At 33.3% G+C, this 23,818-nt stretch overlaps 2 long non-coding RNA genes across 2 annotated transcripts; both read right to left on the bottom strand.

The window, feature by feature from the left end:
* Positions 1-13,361: 13,361 nt before the first annotated feature.
* Positions 13,362-16,907, bottom strand: LOC143078158 (uncharacterized). Its single transcript, XR_012979077.1, has 2 exons — positions 16,837-16,907; positions 13,362-13,627 (listed from the first exon to the last, which is right to left on the bottom strand). It is a non-coding gene; the product is annotated as an uncharacterized LOC143078158 (long non-coding RNA).
* Positions 16,908-17,248: 341 nt separating this feature from the next.
* LOC143078157 (uncharacterized) lies at positions 17,249-19,762 on the bottom strand. The gene is made up of 3 exons (XR_012979076.1): positions 19,677-19,762; positions 18,382-18,568; positions 17,249-17,325 (listed from the first exon to the last, which is right to left on the bottom strand). It is a non-coding gene; the product is annotated as an uncharacterized LOC143078157 (long non-coding RNA).
* Positions 19,763-23,818: the final 4,056 nt, after the last annotated feature.

Below are 23,818 nucleotides of genomic sequence, written 5' to 3'. Positions count from 1 at the left end.
GTAGATATCATATGCAAAAAAACAGAAAAAACATGTACATGTTTTAAGAAAATCATGAACTAATATTTTTAATGCGCTTGAGCAAAACAATAGATATTGTCATTTCTCAGTGAAAAAGGGGGAGGGTCAAACCTTTTTGAAAACAATATTTCTGCACCTATTCAACTATTAAGCTAGTTAGCTACTACCCATTGCTTCTAAAATAAAAGGTTTAAATGAAGGTGACTAAGCCACAAGGGAGAAGCATTTGTCTTTCTTTGTGATTAAACTTTCAAGAATTAGATTTTTCTCTCTCAATAGTACTTATGTATTTAAATCAAATGATAACACAGCCTGAGTAATTTTTTTGTCTTATTTCAGTTCCAGACATATCATTACTTTTTAACCTGAGATGGCAAACTAGAGGTTTTAAAAAGTCCTGAATAACTGGTAAGCATTTTGCTTTATTAGGCAAGCTCTAAATTGTTTATTTATGGTATTTATGCAATTGAAATTACAGTCGGTATGTTAAAAATATGCAAATATGAAAACTGTTGCTATGGTCTTGGTATTAAATGAAAAGGCTTAGTTACAGATCGTTTCGACTCAATATTTCGAGTTAAATCTTGCGGCAACTGTTTCTCACGTAACACTGCAAACTATATTTAGCTCTATTTTGATCTGTCGTTATTTAATGACGCCATAATACATGTGATGTCACAATGTTTCCTTTAAAACCTCATGTGGATTTCTCACTAATAAAAGGTTTTCACTGAAATACATGTTAAAAACATTTTTTCTCAAATAGAATTATGTGAAAGGACAAGTTTTGAAAATTTGCACTATATTGCACTCTAATTATATGATAAAGATGACTTTCCAAGTAGTTAAGAGTGCTTTCCACAGTTTTAAATACCAGATTTCCACTAGTAAGAATAATTATTTTGGTGTTGGTTTTTTTTATAAAATCTTCATTTTTGCATAATTTCTCTGTCAAAATGCACTTTAAGGCACAAGAAAATTTTATAGAATGCTTTAACAGGGTCTGTGTATTGTAATTAAAGGTTATAATCAGAAGTTTTGTCCTTGTTTTGACTAGTGAAGGTATTCTGGAAGAAATTAATTATATAAACACATTGTATTCAAAATAAATGAATATAGCGACGAAAGTGTCATTGCCTTATAGTGCTAAAACAACTTTATTTTTTTTCAGAAATGGACAAAAATACACAGATTTATTCAGAATGTTATACCGATGAAGATCACATAAAAATATTTGGAAAAATCAGAAGTATGAATTTCAATATGGGTCAGGATCCCTAATAGACCTTGAGATGAGGAACTCAGATGACGTAATTAAAAAAAATATTAGTCCGCCATACAATTGTGGATGCTGTGATTTTAAAAATGGACATAAATGAACAATAAGAACTGTTTTATAGAGCTGGTGTGATGAGAAAAGAAAGATGTAGATTTGACCTGAAATAAATTATTAGAAAGGACAATTTTTTCATTGAATTTTATGATCAGAATTTTGGGATTATTTCATGAGGAGACTGACATTTTTCACCATCTTCCGGGGTCCATCAATTTGCGAAAAAAGTAATCTCACTTGCCACCCCGAAAATTTAACCAGACATGTATAAATGTATCAGCTTCGATATGAGCCATCATACATGTTCAAGTAAACGATATGGACTGAGCAACGGAGGAAAACGTTACCATTACGGCCTATGGAGAATTAATTGTAAATGTATACCCAAATTAGAAGCTTAATTCCAGAAGTTTTCAGGCTGATTTATGGATGATTTCACCTTGTACACCACCGAAAATGATGGTTAGTAGATTTTTATTTGTACCTAGTTATTATAAATGGTTTAAGATAAATATTATTGATAAAGATCAGCAAAAACTCAATGAAACTTTGCTTTTAAAATGCATTACTGGCACGGGGCTGAACACTTGTTTTAGGCACAATCATCACTTTGTTTACTTCCGAGAGATCCGAAAGGAATTTGTTTACTATATTGAAAAAGGCAAGAAACAACTTTTAAATATTATTAAATTGTAAGTAAACATGACACAATATATAGTCTTTGTTATGTAATTATCACTTCGGTCTACAGGAATACCTGATAATCAAGGGAGATAACACACTTCATACGAGTAAAGTGAGATACATCATCGCATGTGCTTTTATCCAATGATTTGACCCCTGGTCAGTAGATATCATATGCAAAAAAACAGAAAAAACATGTACATGTTTTAAGAAAATCATGAACTAATATTTTTAATGCGCTTGAGCAAAACAATAGATATTGTCATTTCTCAGTGAAAAAGGGGGAGGGTCAAACCTTTTTGAAAACAATATTTCTGCACCTATTCAACTATTAAGCTAGTTAGCTACTACCCATTGCTTCTAAAATAAAAGGTTTAAATGAAGGTGACTAAGCCACAAGGGAGAAGCATTTGTCTTTCTTTGTGATTAAACTTTCAAGAATTAGATTTTTCTCTCTCAATAGTACTTATGTATTTAAATCAAATGATAACACAGCCTGAGTAATTTTTTTGTCTTATTTCAGTTCCAGACATATCATTACTTTTTAACCTGAGATGGCAAACTAGAGGTTTTAAAAAGTCCTGAATAACTGGTAAGCATTTTGCTTTATTAGGCAAGCTCTAAATTGTTTATTTATGGTATTTATGCAATTGAAATTACAGTCGGTATGTTAAAAATATGCAAATATGAAAACTGTTGCTATGGTCTTGGTATTAAATGAAAAGGCTTAGTTACAGATCGTTTCGACTCAATATTTCGAGTTAAATCTTGCGGCAACTGTTTCTCACGTAACACTGCAAACTATATTTAGCTCTATTTTGATCTGTCGTTATTTAATGACGCCATAATACATGTGATGTCACAATGTTTCCTTTAAAACCTCATGTGGATTTCTCACTAATAAAAGGTTTTCACTGAAATACATGTTAAAAACATTTTTTCTCAAATAGAATTATGTGAAAGGACAAGTTTTGAAAATTTGCACTATATTGCACTCTAATTATATGATAAAGATGACTTTCCAAGTAGTTAAGAGTGCTTTCCACAGTTTTAAATACCAGATTTCCACTAGTAAGAATAATTATTTTGGTGTTGGTTTTTTTTATAAAATCTTCATTTTTGCATAATTTCTCTGTCAAAATGCACTTTAAGGCACAAGAAAATTTTATAGAATGCTTTAACAGGGTCTGTGTATTGTAATTAAAGGTTATAATCAGAAGTTTTGTCCTTGTTTTGACTAGTGAAGGTATTCTGGAAGAAATTAATTATATAAACACATTGTATTCAAAATAAATGAATATAGCGACGAAAGTGTCATTGCCTTATAGTGCTAAAACAACTTTATTTTTTTTCAGAAATGGACAAAAATACACAGATTTATTCAGAATGTTATACCGATGAAGATCACATAAAAATATTTGGAAAAATCAGAAGTATGAATTTCAATATGGGTCAGGATCCCTAATAGACCTTGAGATGAGGAACTCAGATGACGTAATTAAAAAAAATATTAGTCCGCCATACAATTGTGGATGCTGTGATTTTAAAAATGGACATAAATGAACAATAAGAACTGTTTTATAGAGCTGGTGTGATGAGAAAAGAAAGATGTAGATTTGACCTGAAATAAATTATTAGAAAGGACAATTTTTTCATTGAATTTTATGATCAGAATTTTGGGATTATTTCATGAGGAGACTGACATTTTTCACCATCTTCCGGGGTCCATCAATTTGCGAAAAAAGTAATCTCACTTGCCACCCCGAAAATTTAACCAGACATGTATAAATGTATCAGCTTCGATATGAGCCATCATACATGTTCAAGTAAACGATATGGACTGAGCAACGGAGGAAAACGTTACCATTACGGCCTATGGAGAATTAATTGTAAATGTATACCCAACTAACTCTTTTCTACAATTATAAATTTTCCTATAATCAAAAAGGAAAAAAATATAGAAGGAAGAATAACAGGTTCATTCATGATGGAGTTCAAGTTCAGTTACAGAAAACCATAATCGTACTGACGAAATATTAAAAAAAAAAAAAAAAAAAAATGATTTCTTTTGGCCCAATCACCGGCATTAAAAAAGTGAAATAAGGAAATAATAATTCGTTTTAGCAGCCAATTTGAATATGCCTAGACTCGGAAATAACGCTGATGAATTATTTACTTGCAAGTCAATAATCAGTCGAGCTCAATAAATCTTTTTTTCACAGGACCTTCAATTTAACCCATTAGCTATAATTTGGTTACGCATTCATTAATCATGTTCAGCTAGGGATTGTTTACGCAAGCATAAGTCATATAGTCACCCATTAAAAGGAAAAGAATGTCAACATTGAAAGTGAAACAACGGTGAACCATTCCGTTGACTGATAAAAAAAACATCCTTAAATAGGTAAAATGTTAATTAACTTATTTTTTTAACCTATCAACATGAAATCAAACAGACCTATAAAATCCAATGACACGAGGTTATATCTAGCATTCACGTTTATATCAGGTTATGTGACCGTCGGTAGTATTCGGAGGGCTCAGGGGCGTAGCTACCTAAGGCTCGACTAGGCACGTGCCTATACATAAATTTGCCGATAATACCCCTTTTGGAAAAAAAAAAAAAATAAATAAATAAAAAAAATAAACATTTTAATTCTAATGCGTATTATTGCCAAATTAGGGAACTTGACTCCAGAAATAGCAGACAAAATTTACAACTCTTACCGTTCGGATTTAGGTGAAAAAACCGTGAGAATTTGAAGATGAGATAGCACGATGGAAAGCCCGTTGGCGTATTGAAGACAACAGACCAGATAGACTTCTTGGTGTCCGTAACGTAACAAACGCCGATCTGTACCTTCAGTGTATAGGATTATTTGGATTTTATTGACAATGCCTGTTTCATCGGCAACTAGTGAAAAATCCTTCAGTGCGATGAGACGCGTCAAATCCTACCTGAGATAGACAATGGGAGACGAGCGACTTTCAAATCTATCTCTTCTTCATATCCACCGACACCTCAATGTTGATGTTGATGCGAGTATAAATGATTTTATCGGCAGAAAAAACCGTCGACTTGACTTTGAGTAAATGTATCATTGTCTTTATGTATGAAACTGTATCTGAAAGTTATTCATAAAAGTTCAGAAATATTAAATTTGTTTAACCAATTTTTGCCCAAATTTGAGTTAAAAAAAAGTTGAAAATCTTCCTTTGACCCTCTGTGGGCCTCAATCTAAAACTAGTCTGATCTACACTGGGCATATTGTAAATATTTATTTTTTTCCAGAGTTTTGTTTGTACTACGTTAATTCATGTGTTAATGTTATATTATTCATTATTCTTCGAACTTTTCTTCATGAATATTATCATGATAAAAACCAGTAAATATGATATTTTTGTACACAAAATTATGCAACTAAAATGCTGAAAACCGTTTTCCGTCGGGGGGATAGCCCCGGCCCCTGAACCCCCTACCATGGCTCCGTCCTGGACCTGCAAGGGGCCTTGAGCGGCCCCAGACCCCCTGCCGATTTGTGCCTACAGTTGATCTAAAACCTAGCTACGCCCCTGGAGGTCATCTCGATAGTTCATTAGATGGCCTACACATAGATACACACGAAATTCTGATATATATCATCGAGTACATGCAATGTTTATTCAGACTTATTGTAATTTCGACATACGTTTTAGTACGATATAAATCAAATATGAGTATTTGAGTCAATCGGCGAACATGATTTTGATAGCTACGATATAGTTTTGATCAAATGGTGATTTTTTTTTAAAAGAAAGTTAGCATACAAGCTATTAATCACATAATCAATTCAAATTTGTAATAAAACTGAATATACCTTCCGATACAGTTGAATGACAATTTGTGTCAAAATTTTGAATTTCCGGATTTCTTAATTACAAAGACAAAAAAAAAAAAAGAACATTATAACACGTTTTTAAGAAGATAAACAACGTCAGCACCTAGAATCTTTACGTCAAGACCATTGTGTATTATTTGTGAATTTAATACGGAATATTTACCAAGAAGGTCTTGGTATCTTCCGGTGAACCTTTTTAGAAAAAAGGACTAGACGTTCCTTGACATAACTCTTGTTCATCAACATACTGCACAGATACTGGTGACGTTTTCCAAAGTATGTGCACAGAAGCAGCTGCAAGCTAAAACCGAATGAGTTGGGAAATGGATATCTCATATGCAGTTGAAGTTGGTATATTGTTATAAGGTGGGGATTTTTAAAAACTAAAATAGTCTCGTTTGTCATAGATTCTGGTACTGAGATCACTGCTTATATATGTCAAATTCGAGGTATAGGTTTAAAGATGAGGCAGATGAAGCTGTATCTTTTGTTTCTTTAATTTCTAGTTCTGAGGGATATATTCATGGAACCCATTCAGAAACGTTTGGAAGGTTAATGGAAAGAACATCATCAATTTATCTGAATGTGAAATTAAATGACTTGGCTTCTTTGATCTTCTTGTTTTTGACAGGTGTCTGCATGAAGGATTTCCGACTCATATGAAAATCAGAAAGAGCTGGCAAGAAGAGGCACACGGTTTGTTCCCAGAGAAATGCCGACAATTTGTTGAAAAAGTTTACCTCCAAATTCATATGGTAATGGTAAATACAACTACGCGAGTAAACAGTTTCACGGTATTTCTGAAGAACCTCTTTCATAGCGGTCAGTTTTTTTGTCAATCTCATGGATTATTCTTTCTCCGAAGATGCAGATTAACCGGCAATGTACCGTTGTTTGTATAGAATTTTGTGAAGTTAGGTATCCAATACGACAAGGAAGTCCTCCAATTTGCTGTTCAATGTAATGTTGATTGAAATAATGGAGGATTTAACGATTCGCCAAAATTTCATGGTTGTCAAACGATATGTTTTTGTATGTGGGATTACCTTAATGGTCATTTATTCCTAATTCTTTTACAAGACACTCGTAGTAGTACGATTTACAAACAAAGACACTATTATTTGAAGCTTTGTCCGCAGAAACATAAATACTTATCGTGAAGAGAAGGGGACATTTCACAGCTTCTTTGTCTCTGAAAACGGACTTTGGTCTGTCATTCACACAGTTTTTCATTTTATGAATTCGACGTTTTATCAGAGACCTGATCGTTTTGACCCATTCTGACAAAGTGTCTAGTTTAACTTCTTGTTTAGCCGATGTTCTGGCAAAGTCATCAATACAATCCATAATTATTTTTGAGTTATTGTTTTAATTGATGTTTGAGGCTTCTCTAAACTTAGGACCATGAGATACCACCTTTCGGAGATGTTCATGTTGATTATGTTTAGATCCCCAGTAATAACATCGCCAGAGGGCTGTAAATGTAAGGCAAGTGGGAACAGTCATATGTCAGAGTTATTTTTTATGTATTGTTCTAAATCAAAGTCCTGCAATGCTTGCTTATAGTTAAAACTTTAGGTGCAATGGTTTTGGTAACTGTAAGATACAATATTGGTTTAAAAAGACGGAAAAGAGCTACATCACACGTTATACTTACCAGTCTGTATATTTGGAGAAAAAGAGTGTTCCGATGGTTATCCGTTAAAAGATGCAGATATCAACCGAAAATACAAAATCGAAAAACGGACATCATCTTTGCCAAAAGAAACAAAAGGCTTACAGGAACTTGAATTTCTCACTTCGGGTGTTTTTGCACGAATAGGCTATTCATCACAATCAAAATTTGCGGACTTTCTAAATTTTCTAAACAACATAGTTTGTGTTAAAGACCATCATAGGAGCATTTTTATTAAGTTTCGTTTCAATTGTTTGAAAAAAAGTAAAATCACAAAAATACTGAACTCTGAGGAAAATTCAAAAAGGAAAGTCAAAATCAAAAGCTCAAACACACCAAACGAATGGATAACAACTGTCATATTTCTGACTTGGTGCTGGCATTTTCTTATGTAGAACATGGTGGATTAAACCTGGTTTTAAAGCTAGCTAAACCTCTCACTTGAATGACAGTCGCATCAAATTTTATTATATTTACAACGATATGTGAACAAAACAAACAGACATAAAAGGTAAAAATGTCAGAAATAGGGGTACAGCAGTCAACATTGTGTTATCATCTTAATCACTATAAAAACAAACAAATATGTAACAAATAAGCACAAAATGGCAATTAGATCAAGCATATTAGCGAAAATTAAAGACAAGAATGCACACATTTACCATAGTGCAATAACACAATGACGGGATGCATAAGAACAGAGCCACGTCATATATGTATCAAAAAAACATAAAAAGGCATATAGACAAATCACATGAGCAAAAATGAATGACAAAAATACCAAAATGTTTTACAATAGCATAATAACGGGATGTATAAGTACAAAGCCACGTCATATGTATAAAAAAAACCCACCAAAAGGCATATAGGCAAAGCACATTAGCAAAAAGGAAAGACAAGAATACGAGAATTATCATAGAACAATAACACAATGACTGGATGTACAAGTACCGGGCCACGTCAAATTGATATCAATAAAAACAGACTAAACAGTAAAAGTAATACTCATTCTTTAAAGCAAAACTGTCTCATAAGTCAGTAATGGCTGGATACCGATATTTTAACTTGTATGTGACACTATAATGAAATATTCTGTCTATCTGTCTGTCTGTCTGTCTGTCTGTCTGTCTTATAGACAAATAAAATAATAGTCTAACACGTTATTAAGATGATTAACAACGCCAGTGCCCAGAATCTATACTTCAAGCCCATCGTGTATTATTTGTGAAGTTGATACGGAATATTTATCAACAAGGTCTTGGTACCAACCTTCCGATGAACTTTTTTTAGAAAAATAACGAGACGTTCTTTGACATACCCCTAGTCTGAGTAGGAGTTTCGTTTCAATTGTTTGATTGGTTTTTGGAAAGAAGGTCATTGAAAAAAGAAAGAACATACTTTTTTTTCTATTTTGGTTGGTTCAGTAATTATGGAAAATCAGACCAGTACCACGGCTTTTGCTGTTTGAAACCAGGACCAGATTAACATCATAGATCAATGATATTTGGTATTCAGTTGTATAGGCATTAGGACATTTCATTTCCCTGAAGATTATTTTGTCCCCCCCCCCCCCCCCCTCATTCATGTTATATTAACTTTGAAACTTTTGCATAGCTTACATGTATTAGTTTGTGATTAAGTCAATTTAAGAGGAACCACTGGTGGTAAGTCAAAGATATTTGGTGTGCAGTTGTATAAGCATTACCGCATCTCATTTCCATGGTTCATTGACTTTGAATATTTTGCATAACTAACATGTTGAAATATTGCTATTTTAAGTTCAACATTTGAATTTTTCTATCAAATTAACTAAAAGTCGAGACATATCTGGGTTAACAGTTTATGTATCTTGTAAGGATCATTTGTGCATGGTTTGTTTTCGTTTCTCTGCATCCCTACTTGCAAGAAAACAGACAAACTATAATTTTCCATGTGGTTTCATTGTAAACATTGACATATTAGTATCGTAGTAGCAGCATTTGTAAGACCTTCACATATCTGGGAGGCTTTGTTTAATTAGATTCAAGAGAAAAAGTATGTTAGATAATAACTGGAAACTTATTTGACCCCTTGTAGCAATATTGCACCTACGTTTCACTTGACATTACCTTCTAAGGAACATTCCAGCAAAAGCTTTAATTAATTTGTATGCCTCGTGTATGGGGCTTGCTTTGCTCTCTGCACATTGAAAACCCGATGCAACAATCTTAACGAATTTTGTCTGTAACAAAACACATGTTCTACTCCTATACAACTTTACTTATTTTCAAGTGACTTAGATAACCGCTTTCATCCCAGTCGATGTACCTTGCAGAAACTGCTTTTTGTATAAAGTGTTAATTGGGTCTGTCCTGGATGTGTATGAATTATTTACCATTGGGTGTTAGGTAAACGACAATCAAGCAATCATTCGTTTATTTATTGCAATGAAAAGCGAAATGAAATTTTCAATAAGGTGTAATGCTAACTTTGACCTCTACTGTCAGCCATTTCCGAATGGTAACAAATTTAATATAAATATATTTCATATACAGGAGTGTGCTCCTTACGAAGAAACTGCTCCAACAGAGTTATGAGGAGGAAAGATTAAAAATGACACTCCGTAAATTTTATTGACACCATCTATCCCGAATTGGTTTATCTATACGATCTGTCTGTGTCTAAACTAACTAACGACATTTTTTACCGCGTTTTCCACGTTTTAGATTGTGGTTTAACATCTATGTCGTCTGTTTGCTAAGTACCGAATGTGGCCTATTCCCGAATATGACTGTTTATTGCAGAGTGCTATACGATGTGTCTCGGTATTTTTTTTACATCCAACATTCATGTATTTATTTTTGATGTTTCTGTTATGGTTTCGGTTGAAAAATCTGTTAGGTCTTATCGTTTGTAGTCCAAATAATTATAAAATTGCCTTTCAATAACATAATTGTCATAAAAATTGTTTGGGCGATTATTGTGAAATAATTGTATAAAAATCGAGATTTCATATTAGTTACGTAAGCGCGTCACTGTTTTTGATATCCTGTGGTGTTTGTCGTTGATGGGATATGTTCGTTGTTGTTCTGCGGTTTGCATGTTGTGTCGACTACTATATTATTTGTGCTGTATTTTATTACCTTAGTTGTATTTGGCGAAACTTTTAGGAATTTTGGTCCTCAATGCTCTTCAACTTCGTACTTTATTTGGCCTTTTTAACTTTTTTGGATTCGAGCGTCACTGATGAGTCTTTTGTAGACGAAACGCGCGTCTAGCGTATATACAAAATTTAGTTCTGGTATCTATGATAAGTTAATTTACAACCACTGGGTCGATGCCACTGCTGGTGGAGATTTATTTCCCCGAGGGTATCATAAGCCCAGTAGTCAGCACTTTTTGTGCTGACATGAATTGTCATTGATATGGTTATATTTATAAATTTACTGTTTACAAAATTAGATTTTTTTGAAATACTAAGGCTCTTCTACCTCAGGCATAGATTACCTTAGCTGTATTTGGCAAAACCTTTAGGAATTTTGGTCCTCAATGCTCTTCAACTTCGTACTTTATTTGGCCTTTTTAACTTTTTTGGATTCGAGCGTCACTGATGAGTCTTTTGTAGACGAAACGCGCGTCTGTCGTACATACAAAATTTAGTCCTGGTATCTATGATGAGTTAATTTACAACCACTGGGTCGATGCCACTGCTGGTGGAGATTTATTTCCCCGAGGATATCACAAGCGCAGTAGTCAGCACTTTTTGTGCTGACATGCATTGTCATTGATGGGGTTATATTTATAAATTTACTGTTTACAAAATTTTATTTTTTTGAAATACTAAGGCTCTTCTACCTCAGGCATAGATTACCTTAGCTGTATTTGGCAAAACTTTTAGGAATTTTGGTCCTCAATGCTCTTCAACTTCGTACTTTATTTGGCCTTTTTAACTTTTTTGGATTCGCGCGTCTGACGTATTTATATACAAGATTTAGTCCTGGTATCTATGATGAGTTAATTTACAACCACTGGGTCGATGCCATTGCTGGTGGAGATTTATTTCCCCGAGGGTATCATAAGCCCAGTAGTCAGCACTTTTTGTGCTGACATGAATTGTCATTGATATGGTTATATTTATAAATTTACTGTTTACAAAATTTGAATTTTTTGAAATACTAAGGCTCTTCTACCTCAGGCATAGATTACCTTAGCTGTATTTGGCAAAACCTTTAGGAATTTTGGTCCTCAATGCTCTTCAACTTCGTACTTATTTGGTCTTTTTAACTTTTTTGGATTCGAGCGTCACTGATGAGTTTTTTGTGGACGAAACGCGCGTCTGGCGTATATACAAAATTTAGTCCTGGTATCTATGATGAGTTAATTTACATGTACAACCACTGGGTCGATGCCACTGCTGGTGGAGATTTATTTTCCCGAGGATATCACAAGCCCAGTAGTCAGCACTTTTTGTGCTGACATGCATTGCCATTGATATGGTTATATTTATAAATTTACTGTTTACAAAATTTGAATTTTTTTTAAATACTAAGGTTCTTCTACCTCAGGCATAGATTACCTTAGCTGTATTTGGCAAAACTTTTAGGAATTTTGGTCCTCAATGCTCTTCAACTTCGTACTTTATTTGGCCTTTTTAACTTTTTTGGATTCGAGCGTCACTGATGAGTCTTTTGTAGACGAAACGCGCGTCTGGCGTATATACAAAATTTAGTCCTGGTATCTATGATGAGTTAATTTTTCTTTCACGAAGTGTTGTCATTTTATCGATATAAGTTTTTTAACATTGTCATAAAGCAGGAGGTTTGGCATGCCATTAAACCAGGTTCAACCCGCCATTTTTTCTTAAAATGTCTTATACCAAGTCAGGAATATGGCAGTTATCAAATAGTTCGTTTCTATGTATGTTGGCGTTTATTTTTGTTGCACTTCAGTGTTTCTGTTGTTTCGTTGTTTTCCTCTTATAGTTGATGTGTTTTCCTCGGTTTTAGTTTGTAACCCGAATTTGTTTTCTCTCAATCGATTTATGACTTTTGAACACCGGTATACTGCTGTTGCCTTTATTTAATAAATAATATCAATTGCTTAGATCTACACAGGACCATATCCTTTAAGTTTGGTTTGCATCAGTTCATACTTTGTTGAAGCACTTTTATAATTAAATTTTACCAATCAGAAAATAGAAACGGACTCGACGGTCACGGTCATATTTGTTAATGAAAATGCACCAAAGTAACAAAACTGGGACATACATTGGGAATATCTCTGCCAAGTCTGTTTTCATTCTTTTCAGTGGTTCGTAAGAAAATATTATAACAGACATTTGAAGAATTCTAATTGAGCCCAAAGAAGAACAGACGAACAACAGTCAACAAAATAAGACACATAAATCTTAAAAGAAGATTAAGCTTAACAATACTGAAAAAATCGGGATTAAACTCAAGTGTTAACGTTCTGGAAGGTTTTGAAGTGAAGGGATTAGAATGTGCGGTAAAAATACCACCTCCTCCTTCCCCTTTGAATAAAGTGGGTCTCATTGGGGTATAAGCGTGACGAGAGATTGCCGATTTTTCGAAAGCGTGACACGTGAAAATCAAATTATTGTGCCGTGAAAACGGTAAATGAAGTCTAGCGGGAAACGGGAAATTACAACAAAAAAAAATGAGAATTGCTTACGTACATAGTATAAGCGGGATACGGGAATCTGACAAAACAGTAAGCGGGATCTTGGATCAGAACCCCCAATGAGACCCCAAATAAAGGAAACAAGACGATGGAAAACTGCGTGATCATATTTATTTCATATTTCCTGTATTAATATCCACTTTTTCCTATATCCAGAGTCACCAAGTTGACTAGGTTTACCATATCGCTAATGTCTGTTATACCTATAACGTCTGTTTGACGTTTGAACTTTGCAGTATCGTCCATCATCATATGGCTCAGAATCTGAACAATGAACTTGTTTTTCGTTGGTTTTTGGACATGTAGACGGCAAATTGCAACCAATTGGTCGAGTTCTGTCAAATGACGACGGTTGATCTAACGACATGAAAAATATAAATCATACCGTTGACAAACAGGAAATACAATAATGCGCAGCAGTATGTGCAGTAATGAGTTAATTTTATTTCGATATGGTTTATGCTTTAAAAAAAAAGATTTGAGTAAAAGAGTATTTAATAATAATACTTCACATTTAATCCTACGAAAATGGATATAATTTATATATTTGAATTTTACTATAAAATCACGATCGGATAACTTCGACAAAAAACACAAAAATTAGAAAGCAGCCAAAGTTTTGGACCAACAGTAGATGAATGAAATGCATTTTGTCGATTATACGTTACAGATTCGTTATATTTATAGGGGAAAAAAACGTACACAGAGAACATTTTATTAAGTATAATTATATACATGCAATGGTTCAATGGTTTTCCTAGCATTTCAATCACCAAATATTCGTTTCATATGGCTTTAAGGTAGTGTACTGCATGGTGCTAAGTCCAGCTATAAAATAAACAACAATGGGGACGAGAGAATCAACTGAAAATCAAATTGAGTGAGATAAAGCGCTTCAACAGGGTACGTAACGCTTATTATGCATGCATATAAAACCACTTAAATCAAGTTGGAAAGCCAATTCAAATACTAAGTTGATCTGCATAAAAAAAATGAAAATTACAAAAAGTTGTGCCAAAACAAAGCTAAGGCAATCTATACGTAGGGGAGACAAAAATAGAGTTTTAAATAATTCAACATTTTATAAACATTACACACCGAAAATTCCGGTGTTTCCGGGGGTTGGAACCCCCCTTTTTTTGGCCAATCAATGCATTTGAATGGGAGCATATAGTTGGAACCCCCCCCCTTTACTCTGGGTTGGGAACCCCCCTTTTTAAAATGGCTGGATCCGCCACTGCATTCTTATCCTTTATTTCGTATTTGTTATATTTTATAATCCATCCTACGGAGTTCCCATTTGCAGTAGATCACATATGGAATTTCTATAAAAAGCTTTTGCTATTTATTTTTTTACGTGCATACAAAGCATCTGATTTAACTCTTTCATTCCGACCTTGACGTGGTGTGTTTATGAATTTCTTATAGCGTAACGAACCTAAATTCATGCTAAACTGGAAACAATTTTTGTCGCATAGAACGCCTCGGCACACAAAAAATTAAATTGTAACATTGATGTGAAAAAAAGAAAGAAAAGTGCAATTTCTTAATCTAGAAACGCTTTATTGTTTTGAATAGTTACTTTAAAACCAGTTCCAATGACAATCTCAGAACAAAAATAGAACAACAGCAAAAAGTAAGATAACAAAAATACCGATTTCCAAATGATAATTATAGACAGTCATTGCACGAAAAAAGTATTTGCATGTATTAAGCTAAAACTAACACAAAGGTTCCTGGTTCGATTCCCGTTCCGGGATGAAAATTTCAGGGACTGATTTTCGGCTCTCCCTTGACACCATTTGCAAGTATGGTCTTGAGGAAACGATGATAGTCCGTCGGAAGGGGACGATAAATGGCTGACCCGTGTTAAGAGAGAGCAATATCTCTTGCACGTTAAAGACACCCTTGTAGATTTCGAAAAAGAGTAGGCTAATGCCGCTACAAGGCAGCACTCGCACCCGCAAAGTGGAAAGGGATTAATATAAGTTGCAAAACTTGTTTCCCAATCCACTATAAATAAATATGTTTAAACTAAGCTAAAATGAATATATGATACATACTTTGAGCTGTTAGGAAAAGAAATATTGATTATTCAATGAAATTGACACATACATCCATAAAAAGGTTAGAGGACATAAAGTCCTATAATCAGTAGTTAATTGTTAAACATGATAGATGGTTGGTGGCTTAAATACAAACGTATAATACTGATGTGGGTTTTCTCATTGTTGAAGGTCGTATGGTTGCCTATTGTTATTTACATCAACTTCATATGAACTTTGGTGGATAGTTGTCTCAGTGGCAATTATACCACATTTCCTTATTTTTAGATATATGTGGTTTTACACACGTTCTTAACCTAAATTAACGGGTTTGTTTATTATTTGCCGGATACTAAATTATGCTCGATTTTTTTAAACATAGAGTTCATAGTGTATAATAGATTTATGAATGTATAAAAGAGGGACGAAAGATACCGAAGGGACAGTCAAACTCATAAATCGAAAATAAACTGACAACACCATGGCTAAAAATGAAAAAGACAAACAGACAAACAATAGTACACATGACACAACATAGAAAACTAAATAATAAACAACACGAACCCCACCAAAAACTAGGGGTGGTCTCAGGTGTCCCGGAAGGGTAAGCAGATCCTGCTCCACATGTGGCACCTGTCGTGTTGCTTATATGATAATAAATCCGGTAAATAGTCTAATTCGATAGGTCACATTCATGAAGGGGAGGGGATTGTAGTTACGACGTAAGGTACATATCCGATATCATTTGTGAAACGGTTATTCCATAACGTATGCAGGTGCTGCTGGAATGTTGCTACTTGGAAATGGAAAGTTTACAATGGGAAAGCTGAAATCATCTCTTTTGTAGTAAATTTTTGTTTTCAACCGATTCTCATTGTCAATTTCTAGATGTAAGTCAAGATATGGGGCCGACTTAACTATTTCTGTGGCCTTTATCTCTAGTTCGATGTATAAACTGCCTCAAACAAGACTGTATGTTTTGTTAAGGTCGTTATTGGATGTGGCGCTGGAAATGTTTCATTCAGAAATCATTCTGATTGGTTGACAAATTGATGGCAAAACAATCATGGAACGTGTAACTACTTAGATTCTCAATCTCATTAGAACGTAAAAAAATACACAATCACTGACATAGCCTTCAACTATAAAATTCATGTGTAAGGGCTTTGTTTCGTTAGGAATTATCCTGCAATCTAACATTGACCTCACATGTTCAGTGATTCATGAACTCCTAGTCAGTATCTGATGTTCTAAAATAAACGACTTGACACGGAATATAAGGTGGAAGATGTAATGAATAATAGATGTAAACGGCGATTTGAACAGTACCGCTCCCTCATATTTGAAGATGGGTATCTGTATTCGTGTTATGTATTGAAATTTTAATTGTCATTTTCGTGTGTTATACTTAAATGAATATTTCAACAAACTTGATAACTGCTCCTGTATCCCGTACGGTACCAGTTGTTATCAGTATATAAAGTTCATAGAATATAGAGAAAAAATATCACGATTTCTTACCTGAAGAATAAAATGGCCCAACAAATTTTGACCCATCACACAGCTCGCAAAAAGACATAGTGTCACTTTCTGCAAAATCAAGTTTCATTTTGATTAATTAGCAGATGACTTTTTTAAAAAGCGTTTCATTTTAGAGAGATAAATAAATAATTGATAGGATTTTTGTCTTCTTCAGTATTATATATGTCTTGCAAAATCTGTCTTCACTGATCTTGTTGGGACTTAAACAAGTTATCATGGCTTATTATATCAAGGTGTGGTTGTATTTTGAAAAAAAATATTTTTTTGCCATAAGATCATCAACAAAGTTTTGCAGTGTGAAAATAATTCGGTATTGAAATCACCTAATGATAAGAACAAGTTTTGAAAAGTTTTTTTTAATATAACGTGTTATATTTAACATAGCATTTCCCTTTGCCGATAAAGTAGTACCAGTCGGTATCCGATATTGTCAAAAACTTGAGGCAGTAGAATTTTCTTTTTTCCTTTCTATCAAACAAAAATAGCAATAAGTGTTATGCTGCATCAAATTCAATTTAATGCATTGCCATCTTTGTCGCTAAAACATTACTTCATAATGACTTATACATTTTATAAAATGAAACATCTCTAAAATTAAAATTTGCAAAATGTTTAAAACAATTTTCATGAGGCATATCAAAGATACAAAAAAGATTTATACAATATTAGGAATATGACAGTTGTTGTCCATTCGTTTGATGTGTTTGAGCTTTTGATTTTGCCATTTGATTAGGGACTTTCCGTTTTGAATGTTCCTCGTCGTTAGGTTTTTTTTGGGGAGGATTTTACTTTTTCCCACCGCAAAGTTTGCATAATAATAATAATTAAAAAAATCATGCCCTCTGCTTGGATATTCACAGCATTTTTTGGACGAAATCTGGTAAATAGTTCGATTTTAGTGACTCTTAAATAAAAAAAAAGATTATTGCCTTAAACATTTCAAATAAAGATATCCTTCGATTTATTTATTATATCTGCAATCATCCTTAGATCGGTTGCTTGTGACTTAATTAGTCAAACCTTTTTCAACTGATTCCTATAGTTAGTTCTCATGATATACAACGGTCACAGGTTAAGGGACGATTGAGCACAAGCAAACACGTGTAAACTGCCCCACCACATTATGTCATTGTGTGTGTCTGTTCGAAGTCAGAAGCCTGTAGTCATTATTAATTTTTGTTTAGTGTTTTATACATAAATCAGGTTGTTTTGTTGATTTTTGTTTTGTTTACTTTACGGTATGGATTTTGCTCAATGTTAAACGTCGTTCGGTGACAAATATTTTCTTACATCTACGTCACATTTTTGTCTCTGGTGGATAGTTGTCTGATTGCCAATTATATCATAACTTATTTTATACATTGAGAGTTGGTTTTCTTTGAATTAAATTGCGTAATAGGGTTGGCCATCATGTGGCCAGGCTATACAGATAGCGATCAATGTTTATATATTTAACAGTGATTTGTATTTAATGACTGTCAAGACTGACATTTACTCTACATTTTCTGTTATGTGCAATCATACCTTAACAGAAAGAAAGGCCTCTGTCTCATGATGCATTCAGAGGTTGTTGTCTGATCTCCTATTGGTTGAGATAAGTTTGTGATAAAACCACTGGATGGAGTATTGAGAATCCAAATACCCTCCAACTCAAACAGAAGTGGTATATTTTCTCTCCATGCACATGGATATAAGCATCGTGGTAGCCTATCTGCGAAGAAAAATAACATCTGTTATGAGTTTAGAAGGATATCAGGTGGATGACAATACAAAATGAATTGCAATGTAGAAATGGCGAATATGTGGGGCAAGTCAGTTGTTGGATTTGGTTGGAGTTGGCAGATAGGGAGTGAACAGGCAGGTAGAAAGAATTCAAGAATGATAGGTTTGCACGAATTGAGATTATTACATAGGTTGGTTCGTACGTTTGAAAGAATTAATGATGTTTGCTGCTCTTGAATATTTTTTGATTTCTGGTCAGATATTCGGAATCCCCTAGTTTTATCGATGTAGTGGCAAAACAAATTTGCCCGCTAACAGTACTTTTCCTTTCATAATTGGATTACAGATAGTTTTAATAACCATTTTTGAAAATCTTGTTAAACCTTTTTATTTTTTCATAGTTTTTAAAAGAAAAAAAGGTGCCAATGTTAAATGCATGAAAAATGTAGAGAAAATTGTTTCCCGCCAAATTATCAAATGTTCATATCTCAAAAAACAAGGACAAGGACCTGTCATTTTTTTTTACTTTTTCAGTTATATTATTTACATACTATCAATTGGTAACAGTCTTTTAAAAATTTGGTTATTTTGAAACAGAAGAGTGAACATACTTTAAAAGAGAAAGGATATGAAGGGACTCTTAACCATAAATGAGAACCAAAACTCAAAAAATCCGCGTTTGTCTGGATTTGCCCTATCCGGAACTCTCAAACCAAATAAAAAACGGTAAGATATGACATCGGACGACAACTGTTGCAGAAACTTACTTGGTTCCAACCCAACTATGACATTGAAAGGAAATGTGAACTTGTGAATTATCTTTATTTGTGTTATAACACTGTATACACAAGGGTCTGAAATTACAGACTTACACAATTTGTTACGTCTTTGTATGTACATGAAAGTACTGTGACGTTATAAAATTTCAGATGTTCTACTGTTTGGATAATTTGGCATTCTTAAGAACATACTTCAAATTACTAACCTTAAATTTTCAAGTACTGTTTCTTAGTCCACTAATCGGGAATACAACAGGGTAAGGTTGTTTGAGATCTCATATAGTTCAACCCCAAGCCATATTAATTTCCATTACCTACCTGCATAACGGGTAAGAACAACACCGGTCATGACCAACATAATTAAAGGAAGTTTGAAACCCATCATAACTGGTTGGCTGAAAATAAAGCATAATGGAAGATTGTAATCGTATAAACATAAGTTCCAGGCTTAACAACAAATGTTTTACAGTCATTAAATTTAATACAGTATATTTCAATGAAGAACAACTTGGATTTATGAACTGGTTTTTGGTGGGGTTTATGTTGTTCAGTCTTTAGTTTTCTTTGTTGTGTTTTGTATTATGTTGTTTGCCTTTTTGGTCTTTTTCTTGTTTTTGCCATGGCGGTGTCATATTTTCGACTTATGAGTTTGCAGATACTTTTGATATCGTTCGCCTCTCTTATATATTAAATATAATATCGTGAATATTCAAAACATTTTCATAATTTAGATTCTCATTTTATTGATCTTTTTGTTGGTAAATTGGATAAAGAAATGTGTAAATTTGTCTTTTTCAAGCATCCTAATACTTTAAATGATGCTATCTATTTGGCAACAGAGTTTGAATCTATTAATATGTCAATTGTCAATGTTAAAAGTCAAGTCAAAGAAAGTAAAGAAAATTGTTACGGGAGATGTTTAAAAGCTGACTTGATAAAATTGTTAAATTTATAAAGAAATTAATAAACAAGAAATCCAAGGATAAAAGATGTTTTAATTGCTCCATATTTGGGCATATCAGAGCTAATTGTCCAAATAAGGTTTGCAAGAATGTAAATTCAGTAGTTGTTTTAATTGTTCCATATTGTTCCATATTTGGGCATTTCAGAGCTAATTGTCCAAATAAGGTTTGCAAGAATGTAAATTCAGTAGTTGTTTGTCAACTAATTCAGTTTCTTCTTTCAATGTTTAATTCGGTTTGATTTGAATAGCTATTTTTCTTATAACTTGATTACCAGCGTGGATTAATTTTCTTGTTTGAGGAATAAGCCAGTTGGAGTTGGATCTTGTTTGTCAATTTTTACATTTTTTTACCTGCAACAATTTCAGTATCCGCAAAAGATATATTTAGTTGGGATTTTAGAATCCACAAAAATAAAAACCGCCAAAATGTTTCGTATACTTCGTTGCCTCTAAATCGCGAAATATTACCCCCGAGAAAATAACCCGCTATACGGTATTAGACAAGTAGTTTCAATCTTCCATCAAGTCTCGGGAAGGAGTATGTTTCCCAAGCTATAGATGGCCGAGTTCAATTGGTTTTGAGTCATATTTTTCTTTAATATTAATTCTCACCAAACATCTCGACTGCGAGCTAAAATTGAAAGCGAGTTTGCAAGTGACACACAATTTATATATAGTACACAGGTGAGGTGTTTTTATTTTATGTTATTAATATTACTGTTACCGTTAAGTCTGTTTTTTGTGATATCCATTTGACGTGACTGTAATTATGTATCCCGTCATACTTTGACCGACAAAATTATTTTATATCTACCTGTGTGACGTCAAACGCGCGATTCTACGCCACTACTTTAAAAAATCTTTCAATCCTTTATGGGTTGATTTTACATAGATAAATAAAATCGTATAATAAGAAAGCAAAATGAGGATGTTAAATTTGATGTATACCTTTTTGTGCTTCTTTGTTACATTTGTTTGTTTTTATAGTGATTAAGATGATAACACAATGTTGACTGCTGTACCCCTATTTTTTACATTTTTACCTATTGTGTCTATTTGTTTTGTTCACACATCGTTTTCGATATAATGGAATTTGATGAGACTGTCATACAAGTGAGATGTTTAGCTAGCTATAAAACCAGGGTCAATCCACTATTTTCTACATAAGAAAATGCCTGTACCAAGTCAGGAATATGGCAGTTGTTATCCATTCGTTTGATGTGATTGAGCTTTTTTTTTGCCATTTGATTAGGGACTTTCCTTTTTGAATTTTCCTCGGCGTTCAGTATTTTTGTGATTTTACTTTTTTCACACCTGAATGGTTTTACTTTAAACAGCTCGATCAGAGTTCGCAACTGACGGCAATTGCAATGTTATATCTTATGAGTTTTTCTTTTCCAGAAAGAAGATTTATGTTGACATAGTAAAGATGCAATTCTTGTCGGATTTCCTACAAAAACAGGACGCACCATGTTAATGGACTTTTGTTAGCGCCTCTTCATAGTAATGGGTTTAATTAGGTATTTATAAAAAAATTATAACCCTCAATTGGTTTTCCTTGCAGAAACAAAGTTCATTTGAACTTTAAATCCCAAGAATTTAACAAGTGACTAATTCAGAAAAATATTAGATGTCTACACAAACACTATCAGGCAAACAAAAAATTATAGAAATGTGTGTTTACGTACGGTACCACTACCTACACTAATTTTTGATAGCCTACCCTAATTTTTATCACTGAAAATGGGGCATCTATATTTTGAACTGCATATTCTGTATTGTTCCTTTAAGATAGAAATATCGATTTTCTTTTTGTTGAACCGATAGCTTTATGCAGAAAAGTGCCAACATGTATTTTGTAAAACAGAGTAAAAACCATTCTGACCAATAAAAAAACAAATTTGAAAAATGGCTGCTGAACAGTAGAATAAACTCATCATAGATACCAGGATTAAAATTTTATATATACGCCAGACCCGCGGTTCGTCCACAAAAGACTCATCAGTGACACTCGAATAAAAATGTAGGTTAATGCAATACCAGATCCGATACCGGAACTGAATGAGTTCTAAATAAAGCTTTCTAGTTCCTATTATGGGTTTGACGATCAAATTAAAAAAAAAAAAAAAAAAAAATTGCCCCCTACCAACCCTACAATTAGAATGCCGCCTACTTTACTGCCAAAAGAAAATAAAAAAACCCAACAAAAACTAAATGAAAGCTTAGCGGCAAGACCGTTTCTGCGCTTAACTATGAAGTTGATATTTTTATGGGGCTGTTATATATGTTCTTGATTACTCAAAATGGTCTTGCACAGTCGGTGAACGTATATAAATATATGTATAAACGACATGAACATAAATTTAAAAAATGGCCGAGATGTTCATCTTCTTGCATATCCAGCATAATTTTTTTCTATTACTGAAAAAATCTTCACACTTCTTACCGACCATCCCTATAAGAACATACCTATTACATATGAATCACTACTAATCACATTGAATGGTACACAGATGCAAATTAAAAAATCTCTTTGTGATCCTCTGGGCCATATATGAAAAACAAAACCTACTAGAAGCGTTAGTTGGAGAACTAATATAATCGAAAGTACAGAAAATATAACCAAACCTGGAATAACAGCACATGAGGGAGAAATATTCCTTAATTTTAAATGAACCGAGGTACTCAGCTACTGGACTTGTTATACTCTCGGAGACTAACAGTCTGCAAAATAGAATTATCAACTCAATGGTAGTAATAAAATCAAACTACCCAAAAACTTTACCATACCAAATGCCTATTTCGACAATCGTTGTCTCTTCAGTGTTGCAAGCAGAAAAAAAGATTGAAACCAAAACGTAATGGAAACGTTGGAGATCTGATATATATCGAAAAAGAACCAAACGTACTGCTATAAACTGACCAGAAATCAGAGTTGTGCACGAGAAAGATACTATTCAATCTTAAACAGTTACTAAGAACAAATACCAATGAAAAATTTACAAAATAGGCTTCAAATTATCCAAAATTGATATAAAAGATGACAACAATCAACTTTAAGTTATTATCAATTACCTTTAGACTACAAATACGTCTGTTGCTATCGACTCCTAGAAATCAGCTATATAAATAATATATTCTAAAAACATTACATTTTATACATTTCCTGAGTAGCAATCGTACTTTAATTTTTCTCGACCTTGTCACACAAGCTGGTACTCATCTATAAATTGCCTACGTGGAAGTGATCACTTTATTTATTTAAAAAGAAATTAATTACACATGCATTTGGTAAAAACAATAAATCGCATATACATGCATATTGTCCTTGATTTATTTCTTAATATTTTATTAACTGTAATCAATTTGTATAAAGCAGTTAACTTAATAATTCACAGATTTGGAAAATGACTACAGAACCATAACATACATTTGTTATGTTTAGTTCTATAAAAGTGTCATTTTTCATGTAGATTTTTCTATATCTTTTGTAAAT

Source organism: Mytilus galloprovincialis, chromosome 6, assembly GCF_965363235.1.
Source record: "Mytilus galloprovincialis chromosome 6, xbMytGall1.hap1.1, whole genome shotgun sequence".
Taxonomy (NCBI): domain Eukaryota; kingdom Metazoa; phylum Mollusca; class Bivalvia; order Mytilida; family Mytilidae; genus Mytilus; species Mytilus galloprovincialis.
Note: the sequence above shows the minus strand (reverse complement) of the source record. Positions and strands in the feature narration are given on the sequence as shown.